This window comes from Fukomys damarensis, unplaced genomic scaffold (genome assembly GCF_012274545.1).
Source record: "Fukomys damarensis isolate Sample0158 unplaced genomic scaffold, DMR_v1.0_HiC HiC_scaffold_28, whole genome shotgun sequence".
Lineage (NCBI taxonomy): Eukaryota > Metazoa > Chordata > Mammalia > Rodentia > Bathyergidae > Fukomys > Fukomys damarensis.
Genome location: NW_022900940.1, coordinates 5,931,881 through 5,942,138, shown reverse-complemented (window position 1 = coordinate 5,942,138; position 10,258 = coordinate 5,931,881).

The following is a 10,258-nucleotide window of genomic DNA, read 5'->3' as shown; positions in this document are numbered from 1 at the left end:
TAAAAATAAAAGACAATGCAGTTGTACTAGTCAAAGCAGGGAATAGGCATGTGCCCACCCAGAATATACAGATGTCTCGGATACCCTGGGTAAAAGCATTTGTAGTTCTTGAAAAGGCACCAGATCTGGCACTTAGGATATCTGTATTTTCTTTTCATTTTTCATCCTTGTTTCTACATTTCTGCTTCATTCTCTTTCTCTCTAGAAGATTCTTTTCTGCTACTTGAAAGATCTTCCCACCACCTACCTATAAAATGTGTACACTCTGAAGATCCAGGCACCCCAAGACAGTAGCCCAACTCTCAACCCAGGTTCCACGTCGCCATTTCTAAGGAAGGAAATCTGATTGGCCCGACGTGGGTGAAGAGCCCACTGCAAACCAATCATCTGCTGCCATGTTACCATGCGTTGCCAAACAGCTGCTGAGCTAAGAAAGCATGGTGGTAAAGGGGAGACTGTCTGGAAGAGAGAAGACACTCTGACAGTGTTCAGGGTGGGTGACAATGGGGCAAGCAGAGAATAAAGCCATCCTACTCTCCAGTCAACCCCACCCCTTGTAGCACATGGACCAAGGATGGCCTGAGAACCTAGCATACAAAATGGCATCGTGAGCAAGCTATGAAAAATTCATTCAGTGTAATCCTGTCTGTGGAGGAAGCCAAGCCAAGCTCCATTCATTGTTCATCATTAATTCAGTCCCAGGCTGGATTCTTTGGCTAGAAGCTTTCTGTTTCAAGCAAATGAGCTTAGATGAGCAGGCAGCCGATGGTCGTCTGCAGGTGATCTATGCTGACATTTGCTCCTCTCTGGCAAACCCTTCTTGCGAAGTTATTGCCGGTTAACAGATTCCACGCAGCCCTAACTACCCCTTGGAGGACATTAGGGGCTCCAACTTTGTAGTTAGCACCTTTCTTTGCTTAATTACAGCATTATAGATATCTGTGCACCCTCGGTTTGCTTTGCCTGCTGAGAAGCTTTTGTCAAGCCAAGCGCCACCTGCCTGGCTCCAGGGAGGGTGGGAGATGCAGACCTTTCATCAATCAGAAAATAAAGCTCAGGGAGAGGTGGCTGGGCGGAGCTGAGGGCACTGGGTGGGCAAAGTGGCTGTTTTCTGCCTCTTCAGAGTCAAGTGTTTCTGTAAAGGATTTCTTTTCTTCTTTCAATAAAAATAGCTCACATGAGTGTAACTTGGTTCCCGGCGTAGACCCCTATGATCCTTGCTTGCTGCCACTCGTGCCATCAGGTCACCCTTTCACAATGGACCAGAGCTGACTGTGTGGCCAGGAGAATTCTATAAAGAGCACAGTACACGACATCTGAGGTTAGGCCATAAGAGGTACTGAAGCTCCTGCTTTAGCCTCCTGGGTAACTTGCTCTGGGGTATCCAGCTGCTGTGCTGGAAGGGCACTGAGCAACCTTCTGGAAAGGCCCATGTGGAAAGACAGGAGGCTTTTGGCTGAAAGCCAGCTGATCGTGGCCGGGCAGGAAAGTGGGCTGCTCTGAAGTGCACGCTCTATCCCTTCACGTCTTCACATGATTCCAGCTCCAGTCTTCAGCGCTTCCCACTGTGGCCCCAGACACCATGTGGCAGAGAGAAGGCATCTCAGCTATGCGCCATCTGAATTACCCGCACACCCTGCAAGGCGCAGTAAACAGCTGTTACCCTTTCAAATGACTGAGATCAGGGTGATACATCGTGCAGTAACAGATCACCACCGTCCGTCCTGCTTGGGCCCTACCGTGTCATTCCAGTTAATCATCACAGCAGCCTATCGGAAGGATCTTCATTTCACAAGTGAGGAAATAAAGCACACAGAAAGTCTTCTTCCTTCCTTACTCCATGGGCTTCAACATTAGAGCTGTAGGTGGCTCGTCCACCTCCCCTTGATCTTGATCCTTTCAGTCTCAGGTGACGCGCTACCTGACTGCAGGTACCTGCAACCCTCCACCTGCAAGCTTCTCTCCACCTTCCCCTGAGGCAGGCCAAAACTGCCAGAGTTAATCCTTTGAGCAGCCCTCAGCTAAGGAAGGCCTGGGTGAATGAGATGACAACTCCCAGCTTCCAAGGCTTCAGGGCGGGCTCACTCTGTGCTGTGCTCTCCCAGGTCTCCTGAGTTCTCCCGCAGGAGAGAGGCTTAGCTTTCCCCATGGGAATCTGGTGAACAACACATCTTCCACAACTGCTATATCTTCTCTTCCTTGTTAGACCCCCTGCTCTCAGCAACAACTCTTGGGAACCCTTTCCGGTGTAACGGCTCACATTCAAACCCTCCTCTCAGGGTCAGCTTCTAGAGGGACCCAACTTAAGAAATGATGGAGGTGGGTACCGAATGGGTCAAGAGCCCTCAAGACTTCTGTCTCAAGTACAGCATCACTGAGCCCCTCACAAATCAAACTCCTGACTGCCAGAGGTTCTCATCTTCACACGCAAACACCCCAAGACCTAGTAAGATTTTGGGGTGCTAAGCTACAGTTCATAGGAGTAAGAAGCTCTAGAACAGTGGTAGTGAACCTATGGCAGGCTATTTTTTATCATCGAAAGCTCTGAAAGGTTCTCCATCATTGGTCTAGAGTCTACTGTGCAGGAGAATGACTATAGATAGTGACGATGCATTGTATGTCTCAAAAAGGAAAAAAAAAGATTTTAATGTCCTCATAGAAAGATTCCTGGGGGGATGTTTACCTTGCTTTACAAAATGCATATGTGTATCAAAACATCACACAGTACCTTGTTATTATATACAAATTTATTTTTATGTGTCAGCTAAAAACTAAATTGAAATTTTAAAAAGACTTTGGAATTATTTGCCCCTGGGGATTAGCCACAATTCTGACCTCCATTCAAGCAAATCATTGGGAATTCATTAAGTAAACACGAGGCAGGGGAATATGATTCCATGTTGGTTTGCGTTTTCCTCCTAAGCATCACATAGGCAGGCTTGGGCCTAAACTGCTTTTGGGGCCAGAGCAGGGTGCAGAGCTTCGGTGTGTCAGCTAGGGAGGGTGTGAGCTTCAGCGGCCAAAGCCCCAGAGTGGAGATGAAGTCGCCGCATCGGTCAGCTGGAACAGACCTTCCCCTAGCTTATTTTTCTCCCTCTCATTTGCTCTCTTGAAAGCATCAGTGCCTTCAACAGCCTCAGGGAGGTTGACTAAGAAGCCAGCCAGAGGCACTGTCAGAATTCACCTGGCTCTGTACTTCCTGGCAACTTAGTGACTTAGACCTTGTGTCCAAGAAAAGGGCCAGGAAGTAGCTCAGTTCGAAGGTCCTAGTTTCAGTCCCCAGCAGAGGTGGCGGGGAGAACTGAGCAGAAAGGAAAATAACAGTACAGGAAGCATCTACCTACTGGAACCTTCCTTCCTCGAAGTTAACGTTTCCAGTATCCTTGCCCACACACCACTAGTACCTGGGTGCCCGGAGAGAACAGTGACTGAACACATCCAGGAAATATTGCTCACAGAACCACTTCACAGATTAACCAACACACATTTGTGTGTTAAAAAGCTTAGACACGCCCTTTGACCAAGAAACCACTTTATTTTTATTTTGTGGTACTAGGGGTTGCCCAGAGAGTGCTAGGCTACATCCTCTGCCCTTTTTATTTTTTTAAGACAGGGTCTCGCCAAATTGCCTAGGCTAGCCGGAAACTTGTGATCCTTCTGTCTCAACCTCCCAAATGACTGGGAGCACAGATGTCTACCCCCATGCCTGGCCCACGAAACCAACTTTAATCCAATAGTTTTTCAGAAATATATGACCACACACCACTACCACTTTTTAGAACTACCTACCCACGACTGATAGCTTTTATTCCTTCGAGCAATTTGGCGATCGTTATCCTAAATATTATAATGACCGTCTACAGCAGGGATTTTTTCACACCCAATCGCACTGGGCCTCCTGTATTTGTGGGACAAAACAGACTAGGAGGCCCCTGTCCTCTGAACGTCTGCCGACTCCTTCGGGTTGAGGGATGCAATGAGCACTGAGTGTTAGTGAAGGACACGGGAGCCCACCAGCAGTCAGAAACAAAGATGCACTTACGTGAGGTGGCTCTAGGCCTCAGAAGCAGTGCCGGCCTTAGGCTGTCAGGGGATGGGGAAACAGACCCTTTTTTCCCAAAAGGGGATGTGGGTGCTCCAGTGCAGGCACTCACTCCGTAACGTTCAAGGAGATTAAAGTTCCGTGTCTTGACCCCCGTTCAGAATAAATTGGCAGTCTGGTCACCGAGCCTTTATTGATTTGGAGAGTCCATTCATGTCTCCTCTTTTGGAACTGACCTTACAGGACCTAACAGGAAACTATGCAGAGACACTTCTATGGTGTGGATGTGGATTGTCCTCCAAACACTCGTGTGCAGGAAACCCGGTCCCCTGGTAGAACCTTTAAGAGGCGGGGTTTAGAGAAAGGGAATCAGGCCTGGGGGCTCCACCCTCAGGCTGTCTGGCAGGTCTGGTCCTGGTCCCCTCTGAGTGGATCAGCGCCACAGAGGTGAGTTGTTACCAAGACTGAACTTGGCCCCATTCCTGGTCTACTGTTTCCTTACATAGGCCTCTTCTGCCCACGGCCCTTTCCCTTCTGTTTCTCCACTGTGTCCTGATACAACCAGGAAGCCCTCACCAAGACACAGGCACCAGGCTGTATGGACCTTCCAGCTTCCAGAATTGTGAGCTACATAGGCTTCTTTTCTTTATAAGTTTCCTGGCTTCAGATATTTTGTAGCAACGTGAAGACTAAGACAAACGCCAAATCAAAACCTCCCCTTGCTGTGTGCTCATAAGGAAAGGCCAGAGAGTCACAAGAGAGCCGCTTTTTCTCTCTCACCTAAGGGCCTTTGGGGTTTTTCCTTCCCAATTAACGTAGCCCTAATCTTCTGAAATTGACTGCCGCTTTCTATTTGAGAGTTGTACTCAGTGTTCTAGTGCATTTTCTCCTTCTTTCTGTGCCCCAGAGCATCTGTCCTCTTTGGACTGCACAGTGGGCTCTCTTGCCCTCTAACTCCTCTTGTGGCTGTGTTCAGCCTGGAGGATGCACCAGGGGAACAGGGAGAGCAAGGGTAGCCTGACTTCTCCTCCTGACTCTCTCAGGCCCTGGCCAATGGCTGGGACCAGATGCCTTATCCAAGCCCACACCTTCTGTCAGCTTGGCTCTTGTAGGAGTCCTTACTACTTCCCTCCAGCCCTGCAGGCCTGCATGTGGATTAGGGACTGCACCTGGTGGGAGCTGGGCCGTGTGCTGCTGCCCCTTCTGGGCTCTGCTAAACCTTCATTTGTAGACTGAGCCTTCATGAGAGTCTCCTTTGTCACCTCTCTTCAATTTGTTTCTGCTAGAACCTTGACTTTCTGAATAATCCCACTAAATTTTCTTATTTGTCCCTGCCTACTTTGCCCAAGATCTTTAAGCTTCTTGAAAAGCCAGGAGCTAGAGAAGATCTGTACAGTCTCTATGTCCTGGTTCTTGGAGCTCTGCCTTGAGGTCCCAGAAGCTCCACTCTCCAGATTCTTCTCTGCCTTTTCTCTGTTTGTTCTCTGACAATGTTTCTTCGGCATTTAAAGGTCTGATATCCAGTAGTAATCATTCAAAGACCCACCTTTCACGGATTCCCTTCTTGTCCTTCTCATCATGCCATTTAAAAAAATACTTATGAAAAGAATAAATGAATCAGCCCCTTTTCTCTACTTGCAGAATGAAGGGAGAAATCCTCAGAAAAGTCTAAGTAGCTGACATTTTTGGTACAACTTTTCAAGAGTGCAATTAAGGATGAGGAAATTGCTCAAGGTCACGCAGGTCCAGACTTGAACCCAGGACTCCTCACTCTTAAATATGGGCCTCTTCACAGTGCACGGCCTCCTGCACCATTCCACAGCAATGACAACCCCTGGGAATTTAGGAGACGGACGATGGATGGACAGATGGGGGAAGGCAGGCCCACTTTTTTTTTCTCCTTCTTATCATCTACAAAATCACAGTGAAAGTCAGCCATTTCTTAAGTTTCTCTAGGAACCTGGGGTGGAAATATCCCCCTTCTCATTGTCAGCATGGCTGCAGTAGCCTGTGTCACACAGACCTTTAGCCTGTCCCTGAAAGACCTCCAGGGCCTTTACCTTACCTCCCTGTCAGTGTGATGGATAGGACAAGTGCCTGTGCCAATGAAAGGGGCACGGGTGACTTGTGACAGGAGCTACACGCCTACAAAATGAGCATGAGTCTAACCTGTCACAGCTTCAGTTTCTTTACTATAACATGGGGAAAAGCATTTACTGCGGAAGGTGACAGTGACCATCAGTTGAAAAAATCACCTAGTGCATTGCCTGGATCAGAGTAGCTGCTCAGTAAAAACTAAATCCATCCCCCCTGCTGCAGGCGGTCCCACCCCTTCCCAGGGAGCAACATAACATCCCCATCTTGGGTAGGGCAAGGCAGGGAGCCTCTGGTGAACTCCAGCCTTTCTTTGCCTTTGCAAAGGAATTCTGCCTTACAAATCAGCCAAGGTGTGGAAGGAAGTCATGTCAGGCCCTGTCATTTCCTGGGGCACCTTCTGTTAGGTCAGGACCCTGTGAGCCAGCTTCAGAAATCCCAGTGTGCAGCTCCACAGCACCTCCACAGCACCAAGCCTGACAGCTGCCATCTGATGTGAATTACCTGGAGAGCAGAGCCATTCTCAGGCTCGCTCTGTGAGGGACTTGGGAGCGGAAATAATCCAGCAGAGAAAAGCCGGGGTGTGGGGGCCATTCACAGGATGAATGCCAAACACTTCCTGGTCCACAGGGCCCCATCGCCAGGCTCTGTGGGCAGAGGCTGGGGGATCCAGAAATTGTTTTGTTAGAAAAACGATTTGTTAGCAGCCACTCAAGTCGGCTGCTCAGGTGCAGTTGAAGGAAATGCCAAGCCACCAGACTTATCATAAGGTGGAAGCCAGGTGCCTTCTGGAGCAAAGTCTACACATTCTGTAGTTTTGCTGTTACAATAATAAAACTCCCAACTCTCTTATCTCCTATGTTTAATTCAGAGAGAAAGAGAAATATTCGAGAGGAAAGAAGCCAAGCAGTATTCACTCCTGGGCTAATCAGGGATCGCCAGGGGGTGGGCTCATGAAGGCCTCGTGGGGCTTTAGGGGCTCTCTGCTCCCAGTGCTAAAGGAAGCCAGTTCTCAGAGATGGAAGCAGTGGGGATTGGCTGGGATCCCACAGCTTGTCTACAACAATAAGCAAGTTCTGTGTAGTTAGCTTTCCCCGTTTGTGCCTGGCTCCATTGCTCTTTATAGTTTCCAAAGTGCTGCATCATTAGCAAGGAGTTTTCTATAACCTCTTTTCATTTCCTCACTGAGCCAAGCTCAACCCTGCCTCAAGGGTTTCGAATGCTTGTCCCTTCTGCCTGTCAGGCCCCTCCTGTGGCTCAACCTAGACTGCTTCCGTCCCTGGCATCATCTTTCATCACGGCCAACTCTCAAGTTACATGTTGGGTCACAGATGCTTGGGGGAGCTCAGTCTTCAGGCTCATCTCTGGTAATACTCTAGGATTTTTCTTCTTTGAATTTATGACAAATGCAAGAACCTATTTGTTTGTGTGACTGTTGCATGGTTGTCCCTGAGACTAAACTAATCTCTAAGACGGCAAGGACTGTTTCCTCCTCATTTGCCACTTTATCCCCATTGTCGGCCATATTGCCAGGATCAGGTGAGCTCTTGCTCCATTTTGGGTCGTTCTGTGTTAGTCAGCATCCCATCACTATGATGAAATACCAGAGAGAAGACTTATTTAGGCCGATGGTTTCAGAGGTTGCAGTCCACGGCACATCATGGTGGTGGTTGGGCAGAGCAAGGATGTTTGACTTGTAACATGAACAAGAAGGGGTCCCAATATCCCCTCCAAGGACACACCCCCAGGGACCAAGCTTTCTCCCACTACACCCTGCCTCTTAATACTGCCACCATGTTCCAATAGCATCCTGGGCGGCCAACCAAGCCTTTAACACATGGACCTTAGGGTTCACTTACGATCCAAACTACAACATGGGGAATTCACAAATCCTCAGTATAACCTGTGTCCTTATTAACTTCATTTTTTGATAAGGACGCAGGCTCGGAGAGGACAAGTGATGTGCCTGAGCCCACACAGCTGGGAAGCCTCAGGCAGGTGGGGCATCGCTCAGACATCTAAGCCTGTGCTTTTTGACTGTGCTGCCTCCCGTGGAGACCAGTGACTGCTCATTTCAGGCTCCAAATCCTCACTCTTCATCAAGACCCCACCACCACCACCACACCATGTATGTGGCACTGTGCTTTTGAATCTAAGGTCCTTAGGTTCTCAACTAATGTGCAGATTAGTTTCAGCCACCCCGGAAACCCAGGCAGCTGGGGAGGACATGAAAAGCCCGAGTAGGTGGCCCCACTTGCAAGGCTCTGACTCAGTCCAGCTGGGTGAGGCTCCTGTCTTTGCAATTTTAACAAGCATCCTGTGGTGATTCCAATGCACAGCCGGGCTGGAAAACCAGTGCCTTAGGGTATCTGGTTCCTGTCTGATTTTTAAAATTTTCGCTGTGGTTACCTGGAGGGGGTTAGTGGAGGGGGCGCTGAAGCTTATAGTGAAGAAAAGCTAAGCTGACCTTTTTATTCAAGAGGAATAAAAAAGAATGCTGCTTCAGGAAGGCAGCAGGAGAGCATCTGAATTGTCATTTGAATTGCTGGGGTGAGTGTGTTCTTTCCTGTTTGCTTTAGCAGTCTCACTAGTGCCAGTACCTAGGAACAGGTGGGCTTCATGGGGAGGCTTATGGGCTCCAGAATTGGCTTGTAAATAAGTCATACAGCACAGCTGGGCCTCTGGCCTCATAAATATTGACCAGCTGTGATTAAACCGTCCACTCCGGGCCACATTATCTAGTGGGAAAGCTTCTTTATTAGGGTATTAAATAACCATGAAGCCATGCCTGTTCTGTACAACTTCCCCTTGTGAAGTATGATGTTCTGGCTGGGTGATATATCACCAAGCAGGTAAAGAGAGAATCATCAGTTCCATGCAGCATGTTATTAATTGAGCACTTACCACATGCCAGGCAGTAAGCTAGGGGCTGGGAGTAAGATGGGGAACAAGATATTTTAATTAATCAGAAAATATGTTTTTAGAAAAGGTTCTTCCCTCTAAAATGACCTAAAATGACATCAAAGAAGGATGTGAAAGGGAAGAAAGCAGAGCCCTGTTAGCATAAGACTTTATTCAAAAATGCTTCAGGTCTTAGTTTGCCTGGTGTGGCTGAGAACAAATAGAACTTGCTAAGAGAGGGATCCGCACCATCTCTCCCTTTGGCCGAGGTTCATCCACCAGCAGAGGACTGGGAAAAGAGTGCAGGCTGCAGGCCCTGCGGGATGCTGGGAAGGAAAGTAGTAGGTGGGTTACCCTGACATGGGAGGGGACTGGTTTAGGGTGTATATTTGGCTTTTTCTGCTTGGTGCAAGATAGAACCAGAGACTAAAACTAGGAAAGCTGTCCGTTACTAATTGCATCCCGGCAGCTTGGGGCTGATTGCTGCAGAACTTGCTGGGCTTCCTGGGCTGGCTGCTTCAGGGCAGAGGTGTTTCATATACAGTTTGGCCACTGTTCACTTACATGTTCAGTCTCTTATATGGCTGCTATAGCTGAGTCCCACAAACAGAAACGTGTTCTGTCTCAGTTCTGGAGATTGGAGATGCAAAATCAAGGTGTGCGCAGACCTGTGCTCCCTCTCCGCTAGGTCCTGGTTTCTTTCAGCAGTCCTTGATGCTCCTTGCCTTCAGCTGCATGACTCCCATCTCTGCCTCTGTTGTGGTCTATTTACCTTCTTTCTGGGCATCTGTGTCATCGCTTGGCTTTTCCCCGTGCGTCTGTATCCTCATGAGACCTCAATCCCACCGGAGTAAGGGTCCTGCCTAATCCGTTATGACTTCATTTCACTGTGATTGTGTCTGTACTGTGATCTGCATGGGTCCTCCAAAAGTTCATGTGTTAGAACTTTAATTTGCCAATGTGGCAACACTGGGAGGTGGGGCCCAGTGGGAAGCATTTTGGTTGTGGCAAACGAACCCTCGGAAATGGTTTCTTTCTCACAGAAATGGGGTAATAGTCACCGGATCTTGGGTCCTTTTCTCTTGCACAAGGGCCCCCGCCCCCATTGTAAGTTTCCCTGCATTGTAAAGCAACACAAGGCCCTCACCAGATGTGGTTGCCCAGCTACAGAATGGTGAGCCCCAACTGCTCTCTTTCATTTATAAATTACCTTGTCTCAGG